This window comes from Arachis duranensis, chromosome 3 (assembly GCF_000817695.3).
Source record: "Arachis duranensis cultivar V14167 chromosome 3, aradu.V14167.gnm2.J7QH, whole genome shotgun sequence".
NCBI lineage: Eukaryota > Viridiplantae > Streptophyta > Magnoliopsida > Fabales > Fabaceae > Arachis > Arachis duranensis.
The window spans coordinates 84,761,206-84,780,531 of record NC_029774.3 but is presented as its reverse complement, the minus strand read 5'-3'; the positions used below and the strand labels follow the sequence as shown (position 1 = coordinate 84,780,531).

The 19,326-nt window shown below is 38.8% G+C and overlaps 1 non-coding gene across 1 annotated transcript; it reads right to left on the bottom strand.

Annotated features, from left to right (window-relative positions):
- Positions 1 to 11,019: 11,019 nt before the first annotated feature.
- On the bottom strand, positions 11,020 to 11,123 carry LOC127746179 (small nucleolar RNA R71). Its single transcript, XR_008007799.1, has one exon. It is a non-coding gene; the product is annotated as a small nucleolar RNA R71 (small nucleolar RNA).
- Positions 11,124 to 19,326: the final 8,203 nt, after the last annotated feature.

Below are 19,326 nucleotides of genomic sequence, written 5' to 3'. Positions count from 1 at the left end.
GTATATTCTATGATGGTCTGTCTGAATTGTCCAAGATGTCATTGGACCATTCTACTGGTGGATCTCTTCATTTGAAAACTCCTACAGAAGCCAAGGAACTCATTGAGATGGTTGCAGATAACCAGTTCATGTACACTTCTGAAAGAAACCCTGTGAATAATGGGATGACTCAGAAGAAAGGAGTTCTTGAGAATGATACTCTGAATGCCATATTGGCTCAGAACAAAATATTGACTCAGCAAGTTAACATGATTTCTCATAATCTGACTGGATTGTAAGCTGCATCTGGCAGTGCTAAAGAAGCCTCCTCTGAAGGAGAAGCTTATGACCCTGAGAATCCTGCAATGGAAGAGGTGAATTACATGGGAGAATCCTATGAAAACACCTATAATCCTTCATGAAGGAATCATCCAAATTTCTCATGGAAGGATCAACAGAAGCCTCAACAAGGCTTCAACAACAATAATGGTAGGAGAAATAAGTTTGGCAATAGCAAACCTTTTCCATCATCTTCTCAGCAACAGACAGAGAATTCTGAGCAGAGCTTCTCTGGCTTAGCAAATATAGTCTCTAATCTATCTAAGACCACTCTCAGTTTCATGAATGAAATAAGGTCCTCCATCATAAATTTGGAGACACAAGTGGGTCAGCTGAGTAAAAGAGTTACTGGAACTCCTCCTAGTACTCTCCCAAGCAATACAGAAGAAAATCCCAAAAGAGAGTGCAAGGCCATAACTATAACCAAAATGGCCGAACCTGGAGAGAGTGGAAAGGCAGTGATTCCCAGTGAAGAAGACCTCAAGGGACGTCCACTGACCAATAATAAGTTCCCTATTGAGGAACCAGAGGAATCTGAGGCTCATACAGAGACCATAGAGATTCCAGTGAACTTACTATTGTCATTCATGTGCTCTAATGAATATTCTTCCTCTGAAGAGGATGAAGACACTATTGAAGAGCAAGTTGCTCAGTATCTAGGAGCAATCATGAAGCTGAATGCCAAGTTATTTGGTAATGAGACTTGGGAAGATGAACCTCTATTGCTCATCAATAAACTGAATACATGGATTCAGCACACATTGCCTCAAAAGAAATTGGATCCCGGAAGGTTCTTAATACCTTGCACCATAGGTACCATGAACTTTGAAAAGGCTCTGTGTAACCTGGGGTCAGGTATCAACCTCATGCCACTCTCTATAATGGAGAAACTAGGGATCTTTGAAGTACAAGCTGCAAGAATCTCACTAGAGATGGCAGACAAATCAATGAAATAGGCTTATGAACTTGTAGAGGATGTCTTAGTGGAGGTTGAAGGCCTTTACGTCCCTGCTGACTTCATAATCCTAGACACTGGGAAGGATGAGGATGAATCCATCATCCTTGGAAGACCCTTCCTAGCCACAGCAAGGGCTGTGATTGATGTGGACAGATGAGAGTTAATCCTTCAATTGAATGAGGACTACCTTGTGTTAAGACTCAAGGATCTTCTTTTGTAAGCATAGAGAAGAAGCATGAAAAGTTTCTCTCAATACAGAGTCAGACAGAGCCCCCACACTCAACTTCTAAGTTTGGTGTTGGGAGGCCACAACCATGCTCTGAGCATTTGTGAATCTCTGTAAGAGCTTCCTATTAAGCTATTGACATTAAGGAAGCGCTTAGTGGGAGGCAACCCAATTTTATTTATCTATATTAATTACTTTTTCATTTTATTTTCCATTGTTATTATATGTCTTCTTTAGGTTGATGATCATGTGGAGTCAGAAAAACAGCTGCAGCCTTAAAGCAGGAATCAAAAATAGAATAAAAAAATAGCACACCATGGAGGACGAGCTTACTGGCATTTAAACGCTAGTAAGGATAGCAAAATGGGCGTTTAACGCCCAGTCTGGCAGTATTCTAGGCGTTAAACGCCAAAACTGGCAACTAAACTGGCGTTTAACGCTAGAAAAGGGCATTAGCCTGGCGTTTAACGCTGGAAATGCCACACAGAGGGCATTTAAATGCTAGAAAGGTGCAGGGATGAGAAATCCTTGACACCTCAGGATCTGTGGACACCACAAGATCCCTACCTACCCCCAACTCACTCTATTTCCTCCTCACACCTTCCCATAATCTCTTCACCACTCACATCCATCCACTATTTCCCATCATACAACTCACCTACCCCCCACCCATTCAAATTCAAACCATTTCCCTCCCAAACCCAACCCTATCACACAGATTCTCTCTCTCCCTTACCCTATAAACACCCCTTCTTACACCTCCACTTTCACACATCACAAACACTTCATACACCCCCTTGGCCGAACCATTCCTCCCCCTCTATCTCCTCCAAATCTTCTTCTTCGCCTCATTTCTTTCTTCTTTTGCTCGAGGACAAGCAAATCTTTTAATTTTGGTGTGAGAAAAAGTGTTGCTTTTATTTTCCATAACCATTAATGGCACCTAAAACCGCAGAAACCTCTAGAAAGAGGAAAGGGAAGGCAATTGCTTCCACCTTTGAGTCATGAGAGATGGAGAGGTTCATCTCAAAAGTCCATCACTAAAAAGAGGATGGAGCAAACAAGAGAGCCCACTCATGGACCTCAACAAGAGCATGAGGAAATTCCCATCATAAAATTCATGAGATGCCTCAAGGGATGTATTTTCCTCCACACAACTATAGGGAGCAACTCAACACCTCTTTAGGAGATTTGAGTTCCAACATGGAGCAACTAAGGATGGAGCACCAAGAGCACTCCATTATCCTCTATGAAATTAGAGAGGACCAAAGAGCCATGAGGAAGGAACAACAAAGGCAAGGAAGAGATATTGAGGAGCTCAAGCACTCCATAGGATCTTCAAGAGGAAGAACTATCCGCCGTTACTAAGGTGGACCCGTTCTTTAATTTCCTTGTTCTTATTTTTCTGTTTTTTGGTTTTTATGCTTTATGTCTATGTTTGTGTCTTTATTACATGATCATTAGTGTCTAGTGTCTATGTCTTAAGGCTATGAATGTTTCATGAATCCTTCACCTTTCTTAAATGAAAAATATTTTCTGAAAAAGAAAAAGAAGTACATGAATTTCTAATTCTATCTTGAAATTAGTTTACTTATTTTGATGTGGTGGCAATACTTTTTGTCTTTTGAATGAATGCTTGAACAGTGCATATTTTTTATAGTGATGTTTATGAATGTTAAAATTGTTGGCTCTTGAAAGAATAATGAAAAAAAGAGAAATGTTATTGATAATTTGAAAAATCATAAAATTGATTCTTGAAGCAAGAAAAAGCAGTGAAAAACACAAAGCTTGCGAAAAAAATTGGTGAAAAAAAGAAAAAAGAAAGAAAAAGAAAAAAGCAAGCAGAAAAAGCCAATAGCTCTTTAAACCAAAAGGCAAGAGCAAAAAGCCAATAACCCTTTAAACTAAAAGGCAAGGGTAAAAAGGATCCAAAGCTTTGAGCATCAGTGGATAGGAGGGCCCAAAGGAATAAAATCCTGGCCTAAGCGGCTAATTCAAGCTGTCCTTAACCATGTGCTTGTGTAATGAAGGTCCAAGTGAAAATCTTGAGACTGAGTGGTTAAAGTCATGATCCAAAGAAAAAGAGTGTGCTTAAGAACTCTGGACACCTCTAACTAGGGACTCTAGCAAAGCTGAGTCACAATATTAAAAGGTTCACCCAGTTATGTGTCTGTGGCATTTATGTATCCGGTGGTAATACTGGAAAACAAGATGCTTAGGGTCACGGCCAAGACTCATAAGTAGCTGTGTTCAAGAATCAACATACTGAACTAGGAGAATCAATAACACTATCTGAATTCTGAGTTCTAATGGATGCCAATCATTCTGAACTTCAATGGATAAAGTGAGATGCCAAAACTGTTCAGAAACAAAAAGCTACTAGTCCCGCTCATCTAATTGAAACTAAGTTTCAGTGATGTTTTGGAATTTTATTGTATATTCTCTTCTTTTTATCCTATTTTGTTTTTGGTTGCTTGGGGACAAGCAGCAATTTAAGTTTGGTGTTGTGATGAGCGGATAATTTATACACTTTTTGCCATTGGTTTTAGGTAGTTTCTAGTATGTTTTAGTTACTTTTTAGTATTTTTTTTAATTTTTATTCAAAAATTACATTTCTGGACTTCACTATGGGTTTGTGTGTTTTTTTGTAATTTCAAGTATTTTCTGGCTGAAATTAAGGAACCTGAGCAAAAATCTGATTCAGAGGCTGAGAAAGGACTGCAGATGCTGTTGGATTCTGACCCTCCTACACTCAAAATGGATTTTCTGGAGCTTCAGAAGCCCAATTGGCGCGCTTTTAATTGAGCTGGAAAGTAGACATCTTGGGATTTCCAGCAATGTTTAATAGTCCATACTTTGCCCGTGATTTGATGGCCCAAACTGGCGTTAAACTCCAGCTAGAAACTCTTTTCTAGCGTAAAATGCCAGAACTGGCACCAAAACTGGAGTTAAACGCCCAAACTGGCACCAAAGCTAGCGCTTAACTCCAATGATGGCCTATGCACGTGAAAGCTTCAAAGCTCAGCCCAAACACACACCAAGTGGTCTCCGAAAGTGGATTTCTGCACTATCTACTCATTTTCTATAAACCCTAGTAACTAGTTTAGTATAAATAGCACTTTTGACTATTGTATTTAGGGTCTTTTGGAATTTCTTTTGATCATCTTTTGATCTTTTGATGACTTTTGGGAGGCTGGCCATTCGGCCATGCCTAGACCTTCTTCTCTTATGTATTTTTTATGGTGGAGTTTCTACACCTCATAGATTAAGGTTAGGAGCTCTGCTGTTCCTCATGAATTAATGCAAGTACTATTGTTTTTTCTTTCAACTCACACCTACTTCTTCTCCAAGATATACTCTCGTACTTAATTCAGTTAAGTCAGAATGAAGGGGGTGACTCGTGACAATCACCCACTATCTTCGTTACTCGCTTAACCAAGATCTGCGTTCCTGACTACCACAAAGCGGTCTACATAATGTTCAACGTAGTCATTAGACGACAGCTGGAGTATATTCTCTTGGGTCTCTGATCCACGAATTCGCATCGCCTCTCCAGACAACAGAGCATCCAAATCATGATTAGAACCTTCGTGGTATAGGCTAGAACCAATAGGCAGCATTCTTGAGATCCGGAAAGTCTAAACCTTGTCTGTGGTATTCTGAGTAGGATTTGGGAAGGGGTGACTGTGACGAGCTTCAAACTCACGACTGTTGGGCGCAGTGACAGTATGCAAAAGGATCAAGGGATCCTATTCTGACACAAGTGAGAACTGACAGATGATTAGCTCTGCGGTAGATGTGCCTGGTATTTTTCTTCCGAGACGAGAAATCCGACAGTTGATTAGCCGTACAAAAACCGTAGCTGGACCATTTTTACTGAGAGGATCATACAGCTTTCCATGGAAGGGAGGTTGCATGATTGGATGAAGACAATATGAAAGTAGAGGTTCAAAAGCAACAAAGCATCTCCAAACACTTATCTGAAATTCCCACCGATGAATTACATAAGTATCTCTATGTTATTTTCCATTTTATTTACCTTTTAATTATCAATACCTCATAACCACTTGAATCTGGCTGATTGAGATTTACAAGATGACCATAACTTGCTTCAAGTTAGCAATCTCCATGGGATTGACCCATACTCACGTAAGGTATTACTTGGACGACCCAGTGCACTTGCTGGTTAGTTGTGTGGAGTTGTAAAAAGTGTGATCACAATTTCGTGCACCAGCATGCCAGGGATGCCAATGTTAGGGGCGTGCCACTTGAGGAGTTGGGCGTGGCGTGCCAAGCCAAAATTGGAGCTGGGCGTGGCACGCCAATGAAGCGCCAGTCACACGCCAGCCATTGGAGGTCACGTTTATTGAGTTTTCTTTTTCCCTCTAATTGTAATTTTCTTTTCTTTTTGTATTTTTTTATTCTAGTAGTTGGATTATTATAAACAACCCTTGGAAGTACTGAGAAGGGGGTTATTGGGTTGGATAGTAGTTTGTTAAAGTAGTTTAAGATTTACTTTCACATCATTTCATCCATCTCTTGCACTTTTCTCTAAGCTATGAGTAGCTAACTTCCCTCTCATTGGGAGCTCTGTTGTACTTGATGAATTAATGATGGTGAATTTCTTCTTCTCTTCATCTTCTCTTTGATTTCCTAGAAGGAATTTCATTTTAATGCTAGTGTTCAATCATCTTGGGAAAGAGGTTGAATGCAAAATGGGTTTCATGGGAACCGTGGAAAAGGAAACATGGAACCATGCTTGAAATCCCTTCTCACACTTGAGTAGAATATAGGTTTTGGTGATTGGATATGGTGACATATAATCCATCCATTATTCTGGATCTACAAAAATGTGTGGTATAATCAGGGACCAAGCATATCTCTCTTCATGAGCAATTAGACCAAGGAATTGGCTGATTATCAAGATTTGAGAGATTAGTTCACCAAGAGATTGGGGCTCAATCAATCATGATTGCCAAGAGGTCAATGAGTTGCATGATTGAATATGAGATGAGCTAGATTTAATCCAAAGATAACAATATCTCCCAATCTCAATGAATTCCCCTATTCTTATCTTCCACATTCTTTATAGCTTTCTTTATAATTCTGTCAAATCCCCATTCCCATTTACAATTAAGTCATTTATGATTCTGCACTTTACGTTATTGCCATTTCCTTATATGCAATTTATTGGTTCTCTTTACTTTTGAGTTATTTACTTTCATGTTCATTTACAATTCCGTAATCCTACTCTATATTGCTCAGCTTAACTAATTCACCAATTGATTAACATTGCTCAAATCTATCAATCTCTGTGGATACGATCCCACTCCACTGTGGGTTATTACATGACGATAATTTTGGTGCACTTGCCAAAAGAACAGGTTCATAATCAAAATTTAGAGGGGTGTGAATTCCGGTCATCAATTTTTATGGCGCCGTTGCCGGGGATTGGTTTGAATTTGACAATTACCAAATTGATTGGAGAGCTAGATTAAGCATTTTAATTACGTTGTTAATTCCTTTTCAGTTTCTTTTCTCTGCTTTCTTATTCTGTTTTGTTTTTGATTTAATCATTTTAATTACTCACTGTTCACATTTTCCAGTCCTCTTACTGCCATATTAACTATTTGATCAATTGCATCAACCAAGCTAACCACTAACCTCAATAAGAATTTTTACTTCACTTGTCTTCTGCTGGTTATTTGTTGAATGTATGACAGGAAAAGGGGAGAAACTTTATCCTCCTTCAATAGTGAACCTGAGAGGACCTTCCTTAGATTAAGAAGGGAAGCAAGAGGCAAAGGCATAGTTGGAGAGGAAGTAGTGGAGGAAGATCTGGGAGCTATTATGGAGGAAGAGGTGCATAACCATGTTGGAGAGGAAGCTGGCAATCATGTTAGGTAAGAGAGGAGAGTCTTAGGCTCCTACATCATCCCAAATCCAGGAAACTGTGGCAGCAGCATTCTGAAGCCAACAATCCATGCTAACAACTTTGAGTTGAAACCTCAACTCATCACACTTGTCCAGAATAATTATTCATATGGAGGGGGTGCCCAAGACCCAAACCAATATCTCACTACATTCTTGAGGATATGCGACACTGTAAAATCCAATGGTGTACACCCTGACACCTACAAGCTACTCTTGTTTCCTTTATCACTCAGAGATAATGCAGCAAAATGGTTGAAAGTGATGAGCAGATAATTTATACGCTTTTTGGCATTGTTTTTAGGTAGTTTTTAGTAGGATCTAGCTACTTTTAGGGATATTTTTATTAGTTTTTATGAAAAACTCACATTTCTAGACTTTACTATGAGTTTTTGTGTTTTTCTATGATTTTAGGTATTTTCTGGCTGAAATCGAGGGACCTGAGCAAAAATCTGATTCAGGCTGAAAAAGGACTACTGATGTTGTTGGATTCTGACCTCCCTGCACTCGAAATGGATTTTCTGGAGCTACATAACTCCAAATGGCGCGCTCTTAATTGCGTTAAAAAGTAGACATCCAGGGCTTTCCAGCAATATATAATAGTTCATACTTTATTCGATTTTAGATGACACAAACTGGCGTTCAACACCAGTTCCATGCTGTATTCTGGAGTAAAACGCCAGAAACACGTCACAAACCAAAGTTAAACGGCAAAAACACGTTACAAATTGGTGTTTAACCCCAAGAGAAGCCTCTGCACGTGTAAAGCTCAAGCTCAGCCCAAGCACACACCAAAGTGGGCCCTAGAAGTGGATTTCTGCACTAAGACTTATTTCTGTAAACCCTAGTAACTACTTTAGTATAAATAGAACTTTTTACTATTGTATTAGGTGTCTCTTAGACCGTCTTGTCTTTGGATTATCTTTTGATCCTTTGATCATGTTTGGGGGCTGGCCATTTGGCCATGCCTGGACCATCACTTATGTATTTTCAACGGTGGAGTTTCTACACATCATAGATTAAGGTGTGGAGCTCTGCTGTTCCTCGAGTATTAATGTAATTACTATTATTCTTCTATTCAATTAAGCTTATTCTTATTCTAAGATATTCACTACACTTCAACATGATAAATGTGATGATCTGTGACACTCATCATCATTCTCACCTATGAACGCGTGCCTGACAACCACTCCCGTTCTACCTTAGATCGAGCGCGTACCTCTTAGCCTCCATTCCGAAAGATCGGAGTCTTCATGGTATAAGCTAAAATTATTGGCGGCCATTCCTAAGATCGGGAAAGTATAAACCTTGTATGTGGTATTCCGAGTAGGATCTGAGATGGGATGACTGTGACGAGCTTCAAACTCGCGAGTGTTGGGCATAGTGACAGACGTAAAAGAATCACTGGATTCTATTCCGACATGATCAAGATCCGACAGATGATTAGACGTGCTGTGACAGAGCATTTGGACCATTTTCACTGAGAGGATGGGAAGTAGCCATTGACAAGGGTGACACCATACATACAACTTGCCATGGAAAGGAGTAAGAATGATTGGATGAAAGCAGTAGGAACGCAGAGATTCAGAAGGAACAAAGCATCTCCATACACTTATTTGAAATTCCCGCCAATGATTTACATAAGTATCTCTATCTCTATTTTATGCTTTATTTATCTTCAAATCCAAAAATTTTTTTTACAAAATCATAAAATCAAAAAAATTATTTTTGTGTTTCTTGTTTGAGTCTATTGTCAATTTTTAAGTTTGGTGTCAAATGCATGTTTTTAAAATTTGTGCATTTTTCGAAAAAACTCATGCATGGTGTTCTTTATGATCTTCAAGTTGTTCTTGGTAAGTCTTCTTGTTTGATCTTCATATTTTCTTGTTTTATGTTTTTTGTTGTTTTTCATATGCATTTTTGCATTCATAGTGTCTAAGCATTAAAAATTTCTAAGTTTGGTGTCTTGCATGTTTTTCTTTTCTTGAAAATTTTTTAAAAATAAGTCTTGATGTTCATCTTGATCTTCAAAGTGTTCTTGGTGTTCATCTTGACATTCATAGTGTTCTTGCCTGCATCATTGGTTTTGATCCAAAATTTTTATGTTTTGGGTCATATTTGTGTTTTTTTCTCTCATCATTAAAAATTCAAAAATAAAAAAAAATTATCTTTTCCTTGTTTCTCTCATAAGTTTCGAAATCTTTGGGTTGACTTAGTCAAAATTTTAAAATAAGTTGTTTCTTGTTAGTCAAATCAACATTTCAATTCTAAAAATCCTATCTTTTCAAAATCTTTTCAAAAATTAAATCTTTTTCATTTTTTTTATATTCTAAAAAATTTTAAAAATTGATTTTCAAAATCTTTTTCTTAATTTTATTTTATAATTTTTGAAAACTTCACTAACAATTAATGTGATTGATTCAAAAATTTGAAATTTGTTACTTTCTTGTTAAGAAAGGTTCAATCTTTAAATTCTAGAATAATATCTTTTAGTTTCTTGTTAGTCAAGTAATCGATTTTAATTTTAAAAATCAAATCTTTTTCAACCATATCTTTTCAAATCATATCTTTTTCAAAATCAATTCCAAAATCTTTTCTAACTCCTTATCTTTTCAAAATTGATTTCAAATCTTTTTCAACTAACTAATTGACTTTTTGTTTGTTTTACTATTTATTATCTTTTTCAAAACCACCTAACTACTTTTCTCTTTCCAATTTTCGAAAATCACCTTATCCTTTTTCAAAATTCCATTTTAATTAACTAATTGTTTCAAATTTTAATTTTAATTGTATTTCTTCTCTCAATTTTCGAAAATCACTAACTATTTTTCAAAAATAGTTCTCGAAATTCTCCCCCTCTCATCCCTTTCTATTTATTTAGTTAATTACTAACACTTCTCTTCATCTAAAAATTTGAACTTTATCTTCTCCTCTATGTTCGAATTTTTCTCATCCTTCTTCTATTCTTTTCTTCTTCTACTCACATAAAGGAATCTCTATACTGTGACATAGAAGATTCCTCTTCCTTTTCTGTTCTCTTCTTTTTCATATGAGCAGGAGCAAGGACAAGGACATTCTTGTTGAAGCAGATCCTGAACCTGAAAGGACTCTGAAGAAGAAGCTAAGAGAAGCTAAAGCATAACAATCCAGAAAAAACCTTATAGAGAATCTCGAAAAAGAAGACATGGCCGAACCCAATAACAATGGTGGAGGCGCAAGGAGGATGCTTGGTGATTATACTACACCTACTTCCAATTTTTATAGAAGAAGCATCTCAATCCCTGCCATTGGAGCAAACAATTTTGAGCTGAAGCCTCAACTAGTTTCTCTAATGCAACAGAACTGCAAGTTCCATGAACTTCCATCAGAAGATCCATATTAGTTTTTAACTGAATTCTTGTAGATCTGTGATACTGTTAAGACTAATAGAGTAGATCCTGAAGTCTACAGGCTCATGCTTTTTCCCTTTGCTGTAAGAGACAGAGCTAGAACATGGTTGGACTCACAACCTAAAGATAGCCTGGACTCCTGGGATAAGTTGGTCATGGCCTTCTTGCCCAAGTTCTTTCCTCCTCAAAAGCTTAGCAAGCTTAGAGTGGATGTTCAGACCTTCAAGCAAAAAGATGGTGAATCCCTCTATGAAGCTTGGGAAAGACACAAGCAGTTGACCAAAAAGTGTCCTTCTGGCATGCTTTCAGAGTGGACCATTTTGGATATATTCTATGATGGTCTATCTAAGCTTTCTAAGATGTCACTGGACCATTCTGCAGGTGGATCCATTCACCTAAAGAAAATGCCTGCAGAAGCTCAAGATCTCATTGACATGGTTGCAAATAACCAATTCATGTACACCTCTGAGAGGAATCCTGTGAGTAGTGGGACCCCTCAGAAGAGGGGAGTTCTTGAAATTGATGCTCTGAATGCCATATTAGCTCAGAATAAAATGTTGACTCAGCAAATCAACATGATTTCTCAGAGTCTGAATGGATGGCAAAATACATCCAACAGTACTAAAGAGGCAGCTTCTGAAGAAGAAGCTTATGATCTTGAGAACCCTGCAATGGCAGAGGTGAATTACGTGGGTGAACCCTATGGGAACACCTATAATTCCTCATGGAGAAATCATCCAAATTTCTCATGGAAGGATCAACAAAAGCCTCAACAAGGCTTTAATAATGGTGGAAAAAACAGGCTTAGCAATAGCAAGCCTTTTCCATCATCTTCTCAGCAACAGATAGAGAATTCTGAGCAGAGTCCCTCTAGCTTAGCAAACATAGTCTTTGATCTATCTAAGGCCACTGAGTGAAACAAAGGTCCTCCATTAGAAATTTGGAGGCACAAGCGGGTCAGTTGAGTAAAAAAATTACTGAACCTCCTCCTAGTACTCTCCCAAGCAATACAGAACAGAATCTGAAAAGAGAGTGCAAGGCCATTGATATTATCAATATGGACGAATCCAAAGAGGAAGGGGAAGACATGAACCCCAATGAGGAAGACCTCATGGGACGTCCCCCAAAAAGAAAAGAGTTCCTTATTGAGGACCTAAAGGAATCTGAGGCTCATATAGAGACCATAGAGATTCCATTAAACTTTCTTCTGCCATTCATGAGCTCTGAGAACTATTCTTCCTCTGAAGAGGATGAAGATGTAACTGAAGAGTAAGTTGCTCAATATCTAGGAGCCATCATGAAGCTGAATGCCAAGTTGTTTGGTAATGAGACTTGAAAAGGTGAACCTCCCTTGCTCATTAGTGAACTAGATACATGGTTTCAGCAAACTCTACCTCAAAAGAAACAAGATCCTGGTAAATTCTTAATACCCTGTACCATAGGCACCATGACCTTTGAAAAGGCTCTGTGTGACCTGGGGTCAGGTATAAATCTTATGCCACTCTCTGTAATGGAAAAACTGGGGATATTTGAGATACAAGCAGCAATAATCTCATTAGAGATGGTAGACAAGTCAATAAAATAAGCTTATGGATTGGTAGAGGACGTGTTAGTAAAGGTTAAAGGCCCTTACATCCCTGCTGATTTCATAATCTTAGACACTGGGAAGGATGAGAATGAATCCATCATTCTTGGAAGACCCTTCCTAGCCACAGCAGGAGCTGTGATTGATGTTGATAGAGGAGAGCTAGTCCTTCAATTGAATGGGGACTACCTTGTGTTTAAAGCTCAATGATCTTCCTCTGCAACCATGGAAAAGAGGCACGATAAGCTTCTCTCAATACATAGTCAAATAAAGCCCCCACAATCAAACTCTAAGTTTGGTGTTGGAAGGCCACAACAAAAATCTAAGTTTGGTGTTGAACCCCCACATTCAAACCCTAAGTTTGGTGTTGGGAGGTCCTAACAATGCTCTGAACATCTGTGAAGCTCCATGAGAGCTCACTGTCAAGCTATTGACATTAAAGAAGCGCTTATTGGGAGGTAACCCAATTTTTATTTATCTATATTTCTACTGTTCTTTTATGTTTTCTTAGGTTTATGATCATGTGGAGTTACAAGACAATTGCAAAAATTAAAAACAGAATCAAAAACAGTAGAAGAAAAAGCACACCCTGGAGGAAGAGCTTACTGGCGTTTAAATGCCAGTAAGGAGCATCTGGTTGGCGTTTAACGCCAGAATAGAGCATGAAGCTGGCGTTGAACACCAGAAATAAGCAGCAGTCTGACATTTAAACACCAGGATTGCTGACGTGAGCAAAAATTGGCAGATTAAGAATCAATTAGAGAAATAGCGTTGTGAGTACAGTTCTTAACCGGCAAAAATCCACTCGTCAATTTAGAAAAGGGTTGTCACAAATTTTAGAAATAAAATACTGGGAGTATGAGTCCAGGTCGTCTCCCAACGAGTTGCAGGAAGATGTGCTATTTTATCAATCAGAGGTTTTCAAAAGGGGTTTTGAATGTGATGAACAGAAAATTAAATTAGAGGATTTATAAGATTTAAATAAAATCTTGACCGGGAGAAGATTAATTGGAAGTTCTATCCTTGTTAGAATTTTATCAAGAGCAATTAATAATTAGTCATTGTTTACATTTAGTTAACCCTCAACGAATGAAGGAAAGTCAAATTAAAAGTCAACTTCTATTCACAAGTCCTAATCATCTCCCTTGGGAAGGATTAGAGTAGTGATTAACAAGCCAACCAACAATGAACCAATTACAATTGAACTTTTTAGTATTCTAACTCAAGGTTCTCCTTTTAATCATCTCCCAATCAAGTTGGGGGAACTACTCCCTAATCATAATTATAGATTTCACAAAATCAATAGGGGAAGTGAAAGAAGACATAATAAATAATAATAGAAGAGATTAATTAAAAGTAAAAATAGTCTTGTATTAATAAACTAAGAAAAATAATCCAATGTCAACTCTAGATAAATTAAGAATATGGAATAGTAGATGAAAAGTAAAATAACAAGCTATAATGACTAGTACCGGAGGTAGACTCTTCTCAAAAGCTAAAGCCAAAATTCTTCAAAATCCTAATTATGAATGTTCAAGTGAGAAACCTAGGGGAGGGGTAAATTCAGATCTAAAAATTGGAAATTGTGTGGAATGAATTCCTCTCTGTCTCTGCATGTTTCCTGGCTCTAATCTGTGTTTCTGGGCCGAAAACTGGGTTGAAATGCAGCCTAGAATCTGTGCCAGCGACTTCTGAAATTCTATAGATCGTGCACGTCACGCGGCCGCGTCATCCATGCGGTCGCGTCACTCAATATTTCTCGTACCACGTGTGCGCGTCGTCGACGCATTCGCGTCGTTCGTGTAGTCGCGTCACTCTGATTTCTTCCATTTCGCGCGGTTGCATTAACCATGCGACCGCGTGACTTCTCACTAGTCATCTCCTCAATTCCTTGTGTTCCTTCCATTTTTGTACGCTTCCTCTTCATTCCTTACGCCATCCTTGCCCTATGAAGCCTGAAACACTTAACACATAGATCACGGCATCGAATGGTACGAAGGAAGATAAAAATATACAACTAAAAGGTCTTTAGGAAGCAAGTTATCAATCATAGAATATTTTCAGGAAGGAATTGTAAATACATGCAAACCATATGAATAAGTGGGTGAAAACTTGATAAAACCACACAATTAAATACAATATGAATCCCAAAATAGTGGTTTATCAACCTTTCCACAGTTAAACATTAGCATGTCCTCATGCTAAGTGGAAGGAGATAAATATGAATGAATAGGAACATGTAAGACTCATGCAATGCAACCTATATACATATGAATGCAACTATATGATTTTTTTTGTCTACATGATTAAAAATAGATAAGTTCTCTAAGACAAAATATGGGGCAGATTTCACCAATTCAATTTATATTGTAAAAGTAGATAAATTTGTGAGAAGATAGCTCGTGAAAGCAGGGAATATAGGACTGAGCATTGAACCCTTACTGTTGGTGCGTGTGCACTCTGATCATCTCTAGTATTTAGGGTAATCACTCTATCCTTCTCTAATCATTCTTTCAAAAATTTTGTTTTTCACCTAATCAATCAACAATTTTAAAGTGCCAATGCAAACATCATGAGGTCTTTTCATGGTTGTAATGAGGCTAAGGTAAGGGTAAGGGTACAAATATGGCTAAGTGAGCTTATACATTGAATCTTTAATTAACCTAAGCTCCCACCTAACATACATATATTCTATATAATTCCAACCTTCATCTTAGCTACCCAAAATCTCCTTTTCACATTCCATATTCATGCATCAACCTTTATTTTAATTTTATCAGATGTGCATTGATTATTAAACTCTGACTTATCATTGGGGTGATTTTGTCCCCTTATTCACTAAAATAAATAAGTTTTAAAATTATTTTTTTATAGCTTATCAATGCACATAGATTTTTAATCTTTCTTTTATGGTTTCACATGAATAGGTACCCAAATTTCCTTTATTCTATTATGACATATTTTCTATTACCCTTTATTCCCACAATTTTCCCATACTCAGTTAACACACAAATTCTATCTTAAGCTAACCAAAGATTCAATTGGGATTTTTAATTGTTTTCTGCTTAAGGCTAGTAATATGGTAAAATATAGAATAAATGGGATTAATAACGGCTCAAAGTGGTTAACAAAGGTAATTAAAAGGGTTGGCTTATTTGGGATATGTGAGCTAAACAAACAATGGCCTCAATTATATGCATGCACATAACACATTAACATTGGACATATATGATAAAACAAAATTTAAATTACAATCATAGAGAAGAAAACACACAGGAAATAAAAATGTTTATGGTTAAATAGTGTAACCATGTATTTAGGCTCAAAGTCTCACGGGTTGTGTGTTCTTTTAGCTCAAAAATCCTTTCCGATTTCAACTTCAAACAAATTTAACATAAATGTTCTGATTTAAATTAGTGAAATTTTTAAATAAATATATGGTCTTAAAAGAAACTTATTATCTTTTCAATCAGGTAGAACATGCATGCAATTAACCTACTAATATGCAGTCTATCCTATTCTAAAGAAAAAGAAGTTGGTGTTAGGGGGAAGAATTACCTCTGGAAGTTAGGTACTGACCGACCTCCCCATACTTAAGGCTTTGCACCGTCCTCGGTGCCATCTGTCAGGAACAAGGGTGGGCTGGTGGTAGTATCTCCACAGTCGGGACCGTCATGGCTCCCTGTGCCGGTAAAGGAAGTGGAGTCCGGAGTGCCTGGGTCCTCGTCAGGTCTGTGGTTGCCTATGAGTAGCTCTTTGAGGTATTTGAATTGGTGGTGGTTGCGGCACTCTCGGAGCTTTGCTTTCTGGTCTTGTTGGTCCAACCTCTTCAGTATTTGATGCAGCAGTTGTCTAGTAGATGGTGGAATGTCTGCAGCATCTTCTGTGGACTGGCTGGTAGTGGCAAGTGGTGGCCTGAGATATCTCCCGTTAGGGACGTACTGATAATCCCGTGGAAGTATGGCTTTGGTGTCCCCAGCTCTGTAGGAGACTCCGACTGCTGAGACAAGATCTGAGACTAAGGCAGGAAAAGGAAGGTTGCCCGTGATTTGCACGTGTCCCATAGCATTTTGGATATGTCTTGGTAGATTTAGAGGCTGGTCTGTGAGGATGCACCATAGTAGAACGGCCATGTCTGTGGTGAAGGAGGACTCATGAGTGCTTAGAAAGACGTAATGGGACATAATCTGTGCCCATACGTGAGCCTCTAAGGTGAGTGCGGAAGCCGAGATTCCCTTAAGGCGGGAATGATGCTATCCGAAGATCCATTTGCTACCAGGTTGTGCGATAACTCTGAGAACAGCGTCCCAGTCAAATTTGTACACCTGGCGCTTGAGTGCGGCTTCTTGAAATAAGTCCAATCCTTCTGGAGCAGGGGGAAGATCTAGGACTCGCTGAATGGCCTCTTCTGTAATGGGGACTTGCTTCTGATGGACATAAATAGACTACAGGGTCGGCAGGTGGAAATTGTAGTAGAACTCAACTACCCAAGAAAGGTTAACCTGTCGTGGCTGTCTCTATAGGAATCCCCAATGTCTTTGTGCAATTTGTGGCTCAACAAAGTTGGCAATACGAGGTGGAAGGATAAGAAGGTGTTCGTTGTTGTAATTTCGAGCTGCTAGAATGGGGAACATCTGCTCACAGTAGCGATTGGGAAATCGTGCAGTGTCCTTTGCTGGGAATGCTTTCTCCTTTTCATCGACCTTGATAATCCTTCTAATTCTTTTTGTTGAGGGCTTAACTGCAGTTGAAGAAGGCTCTTCCACTAATGCTCTTTTTGTTCCTTTTCTTGCTGTGGATTTGGGGTAGCTTTCTTCTTGCCTTTCTTAGTGGCCATCCTGAAAGGAAACGAGTAAAGACATGAATATTTCAAGGGTTATAGCAAGAAAAAGAATGGGAAAGGTGGTAATCAATGCACAAGAAAGGATAATGATGCAAACACATGGTCATGACTACATGTGGCAAATCAATAATGGAAATAAAGCAAGTGCATGTGATGACAGTTAAAGGCAAGGTGTTTATTAGCATGCCGGCAAGGGCATGAGTAGCACAGATCAAGCATTCAATGTCCAAGTTAGATTACCAAGTCTTTCCAACTAACAATATGCTTGTAATAATAATTATATTTAATTAATAAAATATAAAAAGGGTTTTGTGAAAAACAAGCACTTACAGTAGTAGGTTGAAAGAAATCTAAAAATAGTGTAAAATGCCATATGGGCATTTTCACAAACACATAGCATGCATGTTAAATAAGGTATGGAAAAATTAATTTTGAACATGCAAGTAACCCTATAAAAATAATATATATTTGTTAAACAAGTCCTAAATAATTTACAAGCAACATATAAGAATAATGACCCAAATAAATTTCTAACACCAATAAAAGGAAGAAGAAAAGAAAAAGAAAACATGGATAGAGAAAGTAGAAGAGAAAGAAAAAGAAAACATGAAAATAAGAAGAGGAAAGAAAAAGTAGGGAGGGGAGAAGAAAAAACCTTGATAATGGTGGTAGGAAAGAGGGGGTAGAAGAGAGAAAGAAGGGAGGAAGAAGGAAAGGGGGAAATAAAATAGGAATGGGATGAGAAAAGAAAAGATAATCTGGCAGATTTGAATGAGTTGGGCGGCGCAAGCGATGCGGACGCGTGGGACACGCGGTCGCGTAGAAAGCCCTTAAATGACATGACGCAGACGCGTTGGTCACGCGGACGCGTGACATGATTTGCGCTAGTGGCGCGAGGGCAGCTTTGCGCTCACATAACTCTCTGTTCAAATTATGTTTTTCCAAAATTTAGGGTGACGCGATCGCGTGGTTGACGCGATCGCGTTGATGGCCAAATTGAGAAAACGACGCGGACGCGTGGGGCACGCGTTCACGTGGCAGGGTTTGTGCGACTAGCACAAGTGCATCCCAAGTCTAGCTCAACTTTCGACCATACACCCTTTTTATGTCGATTTATAGGGCACGCGTTCGCGTGGGTGACACGGACGCGCGAGAGGCCTTTTTCCCACATGACGCGGACACGTGAGCGACGCGGTCGCGTGGAACAATTTGTGCCAAAGGCATGCCTCCAGCCACAATTTCGCGTTACTCTCTGTTTCTTTTCTTCTCGTGTCCCAAGCACCTATGACGCGGACGCGTCATCGACGCTGTCGCATCGTGTGCTCTTTTTTTTTAAAGTAGAAATATGCAATATGCAGTGTGTAGATGAGATGCAAAAGATACGCATTAGTATTGAGAAGAGTTATTGACAAGGGAGGATAAGGAGAGCGGAAGGAACGATCATACTATGGTGGGTTGTCTCCACCCAGCACTTTGCTTTAATGTGCTTAAGTTGGACACTCCACTAGCTCAGTCTTCTGCTGTGGGCGGATCTTCCAAGAGGAAGATCTCTAGTTCCTAGTTTTTTGCCATCTTTTCACCATGGAAAAACTTCAAGCGATGTCCATTGACCTTGATAAGTTCAGAGCTTGAAGGATGGCTCAAGTGAAAGACTCCGTATGGTTCCACCTTCTCTACTCGATAGGGACCATCCCATCTGGATCTCAACTTGCCTAGCATGAGTCACATTCTGGAGTTGTAAAGTAGGACTAAGTCCCCTGGTTGGAATTCTCTTCTCTTAATGCTCTTGTCATGCACAGCCTTCACCTTCTCTTTATACAGCCTGGAGTTTTCATAAGCTTCAAGGCGAAGGCTCTCTAATTCTTAAAGTTGCAACTTCCGTTCAGCTCCGGCTCTCTCATAGTCCATGTTGCATTCCTTTACCGCCCAGAAGGCTTTGTGTTCTAACCCAACTGGAAGATGACAGGCCTTTCCATAAACCAAGCGGAAAGGACTCATCCCAATCGGTGTCTTATATGCTGTCCGATATGCCCAAAGTGCGTCTTGGAGTCTGGTGCTCCAGTCCTTCCCATGAGG